Source organism: Octodon degus, unplaced genomic scaffold (assembly GCF_000260255.1).
Source record: "Octodon degus isolate 3935 unplaced genomic scaffold, OctDeg1.0 scaffold00087, whole genome shotgun sequence".
Taxonomy (NCBI): domain Eukaryota; kingdom Metazoa; phylum Chordata; class Mammalia; order Rodentia; family Octodontidae; genus Octodon; species Octodon degus.
This window is the reverse complement of record NW_004524663.1, coordinates 7974220-7986606: the sequence shown is the minus strand read 5'-3', so window position 1 is coordinate 7986606 and position 12387 is coordinate 7974220.

The following is a 12387-nucleotide window of genomic DNA, read 5'->3' as shown; positions in this document are numbered from 1 at the left end:
AGTACAGTTTCAACAAATAACACACTGCATATATTCTTCTTAGTGGTTAATTGCTGTACAAGATGCGGACTTGAGATCCTATTTACAAACACCATCTTGTTTATTTATTTTTATGGGTCAGAAAACAGAGGAAAGAGTTTCCCACAGGCACATCAGTAGTGGGCCATTGGCCCACTTTAGATTTGTTTCTTGTTGTAGTGCCTTCAGCTATATCACATGACAACTAACTTTAGTTTTACTGTTGGTTCGCCCAGTTGGATCAGTTCATATTCTCTGATATGGCCAGAGGGAACAGTTAGTCTCATTAAAGTCATTGTGCTTGAGGATGCTGGGGGCAGAAGCCTGGTCCATGTTCTGTTGTATCCATTCTCAGTCATGGGTCAGCTCATCAGAATCCTGAGTCAGTTATAGCTCTGGTGAAAAACTTGGAGAACGACCGCATATTTTGAACGTTCTTGCCTATGCCCTCCAAGAGCTCACTTTTTACCAAATGACATATGCCATTGTGTTCATGTTTAGGGATGAATTCTAAATGTGTTTTTTGTTGCAGTTGTTGTAGTGGCCCAGTGCACACGGCTTTGTGTTTTGGTGGAAAGAGCTTTCACCTTGAAAACACCTTGTTGTCTACTTCTGTTATTCAACAGCAAGGCCCCAAGACTCCAAGCTACAATGTTAACAACTGCTCAGCTTTCATGTAAGTTAAAAAAAAAAAAAAGCAAAACTAACTAACTAGTGTTCTCTCTCTTTCACTCTCATAATATGAATGAAAATGTGTTTTACAAACAAAGTATTAGATTATAGGACCTTTTGAATATAGAGATACTTTTGCTAAGTGTAAAATGTACTACAGCTAGATATGCTATGTTAAATGTAAGGTATGGCTCACATTAATCAGCTCATAATGGAATAATTATACATCCATTGGTAATTATTGTTATTTTTTTCTTTTAAGATAGGGTCTTATTCTGGGAACCAGGCTGGCCTTGAATTCATAGTAGTTCTGCCTCAGCCTTCCGAGGGCTAAAATATTGTGATTTTTTTGAAAGTCCTTGTTATGTCCTAAATTTTAGGACAACTGTCTCTAACCCCATATATTATACATACTGATGTTTTTAGAATTGTGTTTGTATCTGGCAGGACTGGGTGTGTGCCCCAGAATGCTCTACCACTGAGCTACATCCCCAGCCCTTTTACTTCTTTATTCTGAGACAAGGCCTCTCTAGGTTGCCTAGGTAGCACCCTGATTTGAGATCCTACATCATCCTCTATGAGTGAATAGACTACAGCTTTTATTGAATATCTATATATATTAAGACAGAAACATTTTTTTTATTTTAAAGAGAATAGAAAAATAATAGATAAGACATTAGACATGATACACAATTAAAAAGACAGGATGATAAATTATTCATCAGTGATTTACATATTTCACATTGTTGTCTTCAATGTGGTTGTTCAGATTACAGATATAAGCATGTAAAATTGGTCAAAGTGAAAAAAATAATTTTATTTGATTTTATAAAGAGTACAAATTGGAATTTAAAACAGGAAAGTTACAAGTGATGCAGAATTTCACTTACAAAGTAATATGAATTTCACATATTTGTTATAACAGTGTTGTATTCCAACCAGATACTTATATTAACAGATACATGCATGTAACATTGAAGAAAAAAAAAGGAAGAAATATATAGGAAATAAAGAAGAGAAAAAGTACAAACAATTGAAAAAAGAGACAAAACAAATTAAGCATTATCTGTTCCTTTCCATAGATCAGCAGAAATTCACAGTACAGTTGTCAGTACATTATCAACACATTCCTTAAAAAATTCCAAACCATCCTGCTTATATAGAGATAAATCTCTTTCCTCAACTCCCTCTCCTGTCCTTCTCCTTAACTCAGTAACTTTTTCCTTTTGAATAAGTTCATTCCATTTTCCTAGTATCTATTGTACCCTTCAGATTCTATTTTCCTCTTTCAGGTTCTCACACTAAGGAAACAATATGATGTTTGCCAATGTGGGTTTGATTTATTTCACTTAAGAGTATGTTCTCTAGTTGCATCCATTTACTGACAAAAGCCTTAAATGTATCCTGTTTTATTGCTGACTAATTGTGTAACAATACCACATCTTCTTTACCTATTCCAATGAAGGGCCAAATAGCCTCACTGGAAGAAAAATAGCCTCTTTAATAAAAGGTGCTGGAAAAAGTGGCTTTCCACATGCAAAAGGCTAACACTAGATGCATGTCTATCACCATGAACAAACTACTGTAAAAATCAATCAAAGATTTAAATATTGAAACAGAAACACTAAATTTTCTAGAGCAAAATATAGGTAAAAATCTTAAAGACATAGGGGTAGGTAGAGAGTTCATGAACAAAAACCAAACTGCACAGGAAATACTTCAAAGAATCAACAACTGGAATCTCATCTTTTTGAAAAGTTTCTGAACTTCAAAGCAAATCTCCCACAGAACAAAAAAGAAAACCCACAAACTAGGAAAAAAGTATAGTTGACTGTCCCTCCAACAAAGGCCTTCTATCTAGAACATATAAATAATTTTAAAAAATCAGGCCCCCAAATTCAAAGACCCAACCCCAAAAATGGGCATTTAAGGTAAATCTCTTCTTTGAGATAGATCTCTTATATTATTTTTTCATATATTCACTTGCCATTTGTATTTCTTCCTCCACAGAGGAAGATATATAAAAAAAATGTTCAAAATCATTGGTTATTTAAGAAATGCAAATGTAAACAACACTGAGATTCCATCTCACCCCAGAAAGAATGGCTAACAAGTCAGCCAATTACAAATGCTGGAGAGGCCATGTAGAAAAAGGATCCCTTCTGTGCTGTCAGTGGGAGTGCAGACTAGTACAACCACTATGGAAATCAATGCGGAAATTCCTTAAAAAGCTAGGCTTGGAGGTCCCATTCACACCAGCTATTCCCCTCCTGAATATTTTTCCAGAAGAACTCAAAACCTCATACTACAGCAATATATGCGCACCCATGTTTATAGTAGCACAATTTGTCATAGCTAAATCCTAGAAACAGTCCAGATGCCCATCATGTAAAGAGTGGATATCCAATATATTTTTAAATAATAATTTCAATTAATTAGTTTAAATGAAAGTATTATATTCACCGAAACAAGTTTAAACTATATAAATTAAAAATTGAAAGGAACGCTGAACTCAAACCCTACAAGTTCAACCCCCAAACATAAACAGGTGATATTAGCTTGCTATTTTCAATTATTAATATCACCAATAGCTAACATTCCTTAATACTTATGTGTTGATTAGCTCTTCCTTTAAACACTTTATACATAATTTTTTTTATAGTCTCACAGTCCTGCAGCTTCTATATGTTTTTTCTCATTTTTTTAATGAGCAAACCAACTCACAGAGAGAAGAAATTGTTCTCTCCACATCAGACAGCCAGACACAGGCATCTGAGCTGAGGCAGTTGGGCAGCTCAGATTTGCCATTAGAGTGACATACATCCTTATCTCCCTTTCCCTTTGAGTATATAAAGATCTTCATAGTCTTAGTATCTGTAGAACATTCTGTGCCATGTCTTTTGTTTACCAGCTCCCAGTTTATGAGAATTTTAATCTTTTCCAGATTTACATTATTAAAAATAAATGGCAAGTGGAGAATGGTAGTGTGCATCTGCAATCTCAGCACTTTGGGAGACTGAGGCAGGAGGGTTACAGGTTCAAACTCAGCCTGGAAGATTTAGCAACTTTTTTTTTTTTTTTGTGGAACCGGGGTTTGAACTCAGGCCCTTGCACTTGCCAGGCAAGCACTTATTCTACTAAGCCATCTCCCTGGCCCCCAGATTTAGCAACTTTTAATACCCTGTCAATGAAAACTTTTTAAAATTAATTTTATTGAGACAAAAATTGCAATGTGACAGCTTCAAAACAGGTTGGTAGAACTACAATAATTAATACATTGCATATTGTTGTCTTTGTAGTAGTCATTCATAGCACAAAATACAGACATGATATCCTGTCCAAACACTATTAGTACAGATCTTTCTTCTTATTGAATTAAGAGAAAGTAGCTATATATTTATCCTATTTTGTATATACAGATACAAAATTGTCCTTCATTTATATCACCTTTTTTTGTTCAGTTTCGTCAGAGGTGGGTATTCCATTGCCATCCAAATATTGTAGGTGCATGAATTCAGCAAAATGTTCCAATATAGTCTAGTACTCCACAATACTAGTGGGTTATCCACAGGACTGGCAATGTCCGAATCTGATAACTTGAGCCTTCTGCAGCTCAGCATATTAACATGGCTTCACTTTTTGTACCTCGTTTCTGTACTTTTCTGCTGGATGGTTAAGACCAAGATAAAGCAAGACCTATATAACAAAGAATGTAACTTTTGTATCTGACATGGTCAGTCAAGTCCCCTAAGGACTTATCCCAAAACCCTGTACTGCACTTTGTAGATCCTTTGTCAGTATCAGCCATGTGGATGAGTCACGGCCAATGCCTGACCAATTTGCTCTCTGTGAAAGTCTGAGAGAATGTTTTCTCTCCATGCGACTCTCTTTGGGCACACACTACATCATTGATCACATTCCTCTGTGGCCCCATAATCTCCTTGATCAGAAAGTTTGGGGCACAACTGAGTTACATGATGTTACAGTATAGGTTCTTATATGTTCTGAGTCTTCACTGACCTTGAAAAAAAATGTTGGCTTTCCTTGCGGCCCTTTTTTTTGTCCAATTTTTGGTCTGAAAACTTAGGTTATTAACCCTCCAAAAGAGAAGCTTATTATTGCCCTACAATAATATGTGTTAAACTCACCTATATGTAGGTGAGTTTAACCTCACTATCTTTTCAAATATTAAACATCTTAGGCATAAGATGGAACGTCTTTTAAAAAATAAAAATAAAATTGAAAAAAAAAAAAAACCATTTTACTTGAGATACAGTCTGGCCATAATTGGTATGTCATAACAAGCAGTATATATTTAGAAGACCAGAATGACAGGCATTCCAAGCATGACTCTACTATTGCACATTGCTATCTTTGGTGCAGTCAATGAAAACTTAAAAGTGGCAGGGAGTTCAATCTCCAATACCACACACAAAAAGAAGAAAGTTCTCTCCTGCCAACAGCTTTCTTCAGCTAGTGGGATTTGGGCAAATGTTTTCTACTTTATACTTGTGCTGCCCTGTGCTGTACTGCATATCTCTAGGAAACACTAAAACCAGTCATCTGGGCCCCCACCAATGCACTGAATTAGGTAAATGTTCACACAACATTTCTATTGAATTTGTGGCTTCAGTCAGTGAAAACAAGACTTTTCTATCCTCCTCTTAGCTTCTCATCTTGACTCAGCCTTCCACCTCAGTCCTGAGAGGAGATAGGAGCTGCTGAAGATCTTGGCACTGCTTGCAGGCCTATGTTGCAGTGCATTTTGCTTTCTTGGCTCCAAGTCCTTACACATATGCTCTGCTCTTCCGCTCCAAGCAGAGGCTCCTTGTCTGTACCAGGCTGGGGGACAGCAGGTGGCCTGCTGACCACAAAAGCTTTCTGCATGAATTACTATGCATGGCTTTTGCACATGAAAAGTTGGCATGTGTGCACATGCATGCATGCACACATGTGTGCACACACACACGCACACACACACACCCTCCCCTCTCCCCCTACACATTCTGTGTTCCATTAGAAACCATCCAGACTCTCGGTGTGGATATTGCGCCAAAGCCAGGCTTTCTCCAGAAAATCACTTAGTTTCCATTTTCAGACAACACACTAGAACAATAGGCAGCATGGGCTGAAGCATGCCTTCCCATCACTCACAGGCTAAGGAATACCTCTTCGTCAATCTTTAGGTTGTAGCCCTGACCTGGTGATCACTTCTCTCACTACCCACCATCATAGTAGTGTCCTGTAAGTTCTTGGGGAAATAGCCAACTGTGTAACAGGCCCAGAAGCACCTCAAAGTGACATTTGTCCACAGATGAACTCATTATCAACACATGAATTGGGTTGCATCTCATGGATACAATTCTAACGGAATTGTGCAGTTGACACAGAGAACATGGCATAGTATGGGCTATCAGAAACATCCAGAACAGCCCTCTGGGAGGGACTTGGACTTGATCAAAAACAATAGTCTCCTTTGCCTCATCCTTGGGGGCTCTTGCAGGCCTTTTCACAGGCCTGCTCTGACTGTGTGTCTTTTCTGCTTTCAGTAAATATACATATGATTCTTCTGCCTTGTCTGTGTATCTTGTCCCATTCTTTGCTGGGAACACCTAATATCTAGGCAAAAGCTCCATAGAAATCTCAATCTGGTAACAATGCCCCATCCTGTTTCCAGAAAAGGCATCCTCCCTTGTCACCTTTCAGTTTCTAAGCTCTCTTTCCCCAGTCCCAGCTCCATATAGCCAGCTAAATACACCAATAATGCCATTCCAGGAATTATTCTTAGTTTCCATCATATTAAGGATAAAGGATGTATTGCAGAGGTGGCAAATGGGGTTCTTTATCAGGGGTCCCTGACCTGTCAGCCCAGTCTTCATCTTCCCTACACATGCCCTGCCTTCTTCTACTGCTAGGGCTCTTCTAACACAGCGGTTCTAAACCTAGCCTGCTTTTTCATTCAGCCCTGTCTTCCATATGCAGTTCTCTCTGAGTTCTCCACTATACCCCATGGCTGGTGCCTTCTGATAGTTCAGCAAGCAATGTGAATGTCACTGCCACCGAGAAGACCAGTCTGTGTTAGCCACTGTTCCTCCATTCAGCTCAAGGTGCATCGCATCAAGCTATGCTCACACATAATTGTCTCTTCTGGCTCGTGTCTCTCCTTTGCTGCATCCTGTGCTTCTTAAAAGCAGGCACTGGGTGTCTGTGGGTTTATTTCAGTGACCACCTTAATTCCACATTTTCTAGTAATTAGAAAGCGTCAAAATTGTATCCAACAATTCCACTCATGGGTATAATCCCAGAATTTGCAAGATATATAGATATAGATATAGATATAGATATAGATATAGATATAGATATAGATATAGATGAATTCTATATTTATCAATATATATATATATCTTGAACTCATATATATGTGTGTGTGTGTGTGTGTGTGTGTGTGTGTGTGTGTGTGTGTGTGTGTATGAATGTTAATAGCAGTGTTCTTTGTATTTATCTCAATCTGGGAATAGTTGTAAATTGCGACACTTAGATTAAGTAAATCAATGCAATGCTGAGGATGCAGCAGTGCTCATACTGTAGACGCTAAGTGAAAAAAAAAAGATACAAAATAACAGGAATGTATAATTCCATTCACCTAAGCTCAAAGATAGGCAAAATCCACACATGAGAGTAGTTTCTTCAAGGTAGAGAGTAGCTCATAGGGGAAACGTGGACCAAAGCGCTGTTCTATTTCTTAGTCTAGGTGCCGGATACATGGAAATGTTCACAGAGTGAAAAGTTATATTGTTGTTTATTAATCATTTGTATACATGCTTCTTTCCATAGGTCAACAGAAAGGCTCAGTACAGTTGTCCAAACCATTCTGCTTATATACGTAGATAAAACTTTTTCCCCAAATCCCTCTCCTGTCCTTCTCAACTTAATAACCCTTTCATTTTTACTAAGTTCATTCCCTTTTCTCAGTATCTATTGAATCCTTCAGATTCTATTTTTCTCTTTCAGGCTCTTACCCTAAGGACACAATATGATGTTTGCAGATGTCGGTCTGATTTATTTTACTTAAAAGTGTGTTCTCTAGTTGCATCCATTAAACAACAAAAGACTCACATTTATCCTGTTTTATAGCTGAAAGGCATTTCTGTATCTTGACCTTCTACCAAAATTTTAATTTTGAGAAGTTTCCTTTGTCAACCATGTTTCTCTGTGGCATTCAGGACAGTGACACAATATTGCAGATTTGAACCAAGAAAATTTCCAGTTAAATTGATGCCTTTTCTCTCAGAAATGTATCCCAGGGGACAAAAGAAAATTTTAATAAAATTTTCTTTGGACAGCATCATTTTCTTTAAAAAATATACTGCTCTATTATGTTACAAGTGTTCAGATAGTTTGATTTCTCAACTTGAATTTCGGCAAGCTTAAATAACTTTGGAATTAGGGTACAGGTAAACACATTAGGATTGGAATTTCACTCTTCACTTGTTATCTCGGCTTTAAAGGCTGTTACTGGAGGACATAATCTCATTGCCCTGCATACTCCATCAAGTCTTGCACACACATTATTGATTCACATTTTACCACTATAGTTTAACATTCATTTTCTTTCTTTAGGATATAAAATGATTCATTATCTAAGTGAGCATTGCTAAGCTGGTAAGGTGTTTCCCTCCAAATTTTTAGAGATCTAAAAATACAAGACTCTGGGACATGTTAAAAGCAATACATTTCATGCTCTTTAAACAAACAGATAAACACATAGCAGGAGCCCTGGAGCCCTTGTATTTGAAATAGCATCAGTCATTTTGGTTGCTGCTTTTTCTCTCCACCCTGTTCCCTGGAGTCAGCACAACTGTGGCCACAGGGACTCACTGTATTTCTCCCTCACATTTCCCAGTAAAGGTTTCTTAGTAGATAGAGATGGAAATTCTCTAGCGCCCTTCTCATGTCACATTTCCAGTGCCTTTTGCTAAGCATTCAACTGCCCATAATAGAATTATAAGTTTTGCATCTTTGTGTAGAACTCCATGAGAGAGTGGATAAAATGTGTAGCTGCCTATAATTACCATGCCCCATAATAATCTTATTGGTTTTAAGATAGATGGAAGATGCAGAAAAGAGCTCAGAGTTCTCAGATAATAGCACTGGCTTTTCCTTTTGGAGATACTAAGGAAGGCCTTGAGGAAGTCAGACATAATACTGAAGGTGTGAGTGATGTGACAGAAGAGGGTGGGAGCCTTTGCTTGGCCTGCCACTCACTCACTTTCTTCCTGAATCCCCTAATCCCTTGAGGCTCTTCCCTACTCCCTGCCTTGTTTCACTGGACTTCCATGTACAAGGAGCAATTGCCTTGTTTCTCTGTGCCTTGAAGATTTTTTTTCCATCCCCAAAGTCCTGCTCAAATCTCATCTCCTTCAAAAACTTGATAAATGACTTGATGTAGAAATGATTTTCCTGTTCTGTGAATACTTAGAGTCCCTAATGGCTGTGTATTCTGATGGTGTTAACACACAGAAAGTTAACTAAGAGTAAGGACAGCTAATGAGCTAATATTAACTGAGCACTTATATGTCAGGCACTAGTCTTGACATTTCACAGGTATGAATTCACAACCCTTACAGTCATCTTGTCTCAGTTACTTTTCCCTAATTGCTGGGACTAATATCTGACATCCAAAATGAAGGAAAGAAAGGTTTATTTAGCTCACAGTTATTGGAGGTTTCAGTCCACACTCAGCTGGCTCCAAGGCAGAGCAGCACATGGCAGAGGGCAACTGTTCATGGTGGAGCAAAGAGCAGAGAGTAAAGGGATTGACAGCAGCTCAGGCAGCTAGCTAGCCTCTCTCCCCTCCTTTCATTATAATGCAAATTACCTGCCCCAGGGCAGGTGCAGAATCCACACCCACAATAATCACCAACTCCAGAAGCCACCCCATGACTGCATGAAGCTTTAGGGGAAGAACTAGACACAAACCATAATATTCTGTCCCTGAATCCCCAAAGATTCATGCACATCCCTTTATGCAAAGGACATTTTAGTCCATCTCTAAGAGTTGCCAAGGTCCTAATATCAGCATTGCTAAAAAGTCCAAGTCTCAAGTCTCCTCCAAGATCCAAGGTAAATTCTTAGCTGTGAGCCCCTGTACAAAAGAAAATTTAAACACTTCTAACATTCAAAAGCACAAGATAAGAGTCAGCCAAATAGCTCAGTGGATTAAAGTGCCTGCAAGCAGGTGCAAGGGCTGGAGGTTCGATCCCCAGGCCTGCTGTACCAGCCCCATCCCCAGGTGCACTGAGAAGGCAATTGAGATGGGGCGTGGTCATGCACACTGGTAATCCTGGGAGGCTGTAAACAGGTGGATGACTACAAGTTCGATCTAATAGTGAGATTCTGAATACCTTGTAAACCCTTCCCTAAAATACAGAAAAAAGAAAAGCACAAGATAAACATTACCATTCCAAAAGTTGAGAACAGTAGGATATCAAGCTTTGGGACCAGCACAAGTCCAAAATCCAGCAGGGCAAACATTAAATCCTATAGGTCTATGTGGAAAATCCAAAGCAATCTTGGCAAATTGAGAGCTCCATGTGGCCCTGTCTCTATGGCACTCTTAGTGATAGTTCCCATGGCTTCTCTCTTAGGGCAGCTTTGCTCCCTCCTTGCAGCTTCCCTGCAAGGGAAGATGATCCAGGTTCCAGGCTTTTCCAAACTTCTGGGGTTTCCACTGAATAGGCTTCTCACTCTCAGCTTTACATACTGTCCTCCCAGAGGTACACTGGCTGGCCCTCTAGGCCTTCTTCTGAAATTGAGGTGGAAGCCTTCTTAATCTCACAACTCCTGTATTCTGCAAGCACCAAAAACCAACACCATGTGGATGATACCAGCTAGAGCAGTAGCCAGGCTTCCTTCTGTCTTGGCTGTAGGGGTCAAGTGCCTGGAATGCTGAGCACTCTGACCCTCACACTGAGGAATAAATTCTCTATGCAGGCCCATACTGGAACCTAGTATGGCTGCTGCCACCATTCTGGAACATGGGGCTCAGGGGCTTTCCCCTCAAGGCAAAGTCCCTGACCTTTGCAATTCTGAGACTGAAAAGGGTGGTGACCTTCTGCCTTCAGTGATGCCCTCAGGCCACCCTTCCAGTCTCTTGTTCCTTTCTACCTACGGAGATCCTCGCTGCTCTAATTTTGCAGGCCACAGCTTTATTGGTGCTTCCTTTCTGGCCAAACTCACATTTTAAAATCATTGTGCTCAGCTCTTTGCTCTTAATTCTTAACATAATCTGTAAAAAAACAAACAAACAAACAAACAAAACAGCCATGCCACTGCCCCAATATTTGGTTGCTTTAAGATTTCTTTTGAAAAATTAATCAGTCCACTATGCTTAAACTCACTCTCAGTCAAAGTCTCTGGACAGAAGCAAAACCCAGACAAAAAGTCTGCCAAGCCAAAACACAAGTTGTCTGGAGTCCAACAACCAATATAGTCCTTCTCAGCAGAAACCTCCCCAGCCTGGTCTTTGCGGGCAGGATTCTTTCAGGCTTCTGGTCTTCTGAGCTCTGACCAGAGTGTCCCAAACAGAACAGCCAAAGCTGTTCCAGGTCTTCACAAGTAGGTGACATCTCCAAACCTTTCCTATCTCTTCCCATAAGCTGTTCCAAAAATCTTGTAATCCACATGGTCAGATTTAGCTACCGCAATGACCCCACTCCTGCAGTAGAAATTCTGTCTTAATTATCTTCTCTCATTGCTGGGACAAATACCTGACACCCAAAATGAAGGAAGGCAAGGTTTATTTAGCTCACAGTTACTGAAGGTTTCAGTCCATACTCAGGTGGCTCCAAGGCAGGCTAGCACAGGTCAGAGGGGAATCTTTCATTGTGGCACAAAGGGAGGGGCTGTAGCTCAGGCAGCCAGCTACTCTTCCTTCGTTACACTGTAATGCAAATTACCTGCCCCAGGGCAGGTGCAGCATCCACACCCACAATAATCAATCACAAATACCAGAAACCACCCCGTGACTGCATGAGGCTTTGGGGGGACAAATAGACACAAACCACAACATGCCCATGAATGAGGTCATATTGCTATTCCCGTTCCACAGATGAGGATCCCATGACTCACAGTGATATTATATTGCTTTGATCAGATTAGAAGTTCCTTGTACCATGTCTCTGACACACAGTACTCACTTTTCTCTTTCATGGCACAAGGTTCAGGGCCTTGAAGTTGGTAATTGCTTAGTTAATTTCTGTCCACTTACTAATGTCCTTAATATTACTTCAGAGCATTAAAATAGAATTTAGGAAACGATTCAGGTCGTCAGACAATCACCTTTTCACTTCTGTCAGTGTAAGCTACTGCAGTGGAGTTGGTGAAAAATCACAATCCCAGGAATAAATATTGTTTGGTACACATTAATGCCAGAAACTATGACTGAGTCTTGGTCCTGAAACCTCAGCTTCCGTCCCCTGAGATGATGAAAGAAGACATAAAATGCCTTCAGTATCACCAAATAAATAGATGAAGGCATTGAAAAGCCCTGTAGAAGAGGCAAACTATTGGGTCTAAGTTATGAAGATAATGTTGGTTCCACTTGTTTGGGGAGGGATGAAATGTACACATTTCTGGAAATTCTCTGTGAATATTTTTTCACACATCTACAGCATTCTATCTGCTTCAGATAATTTC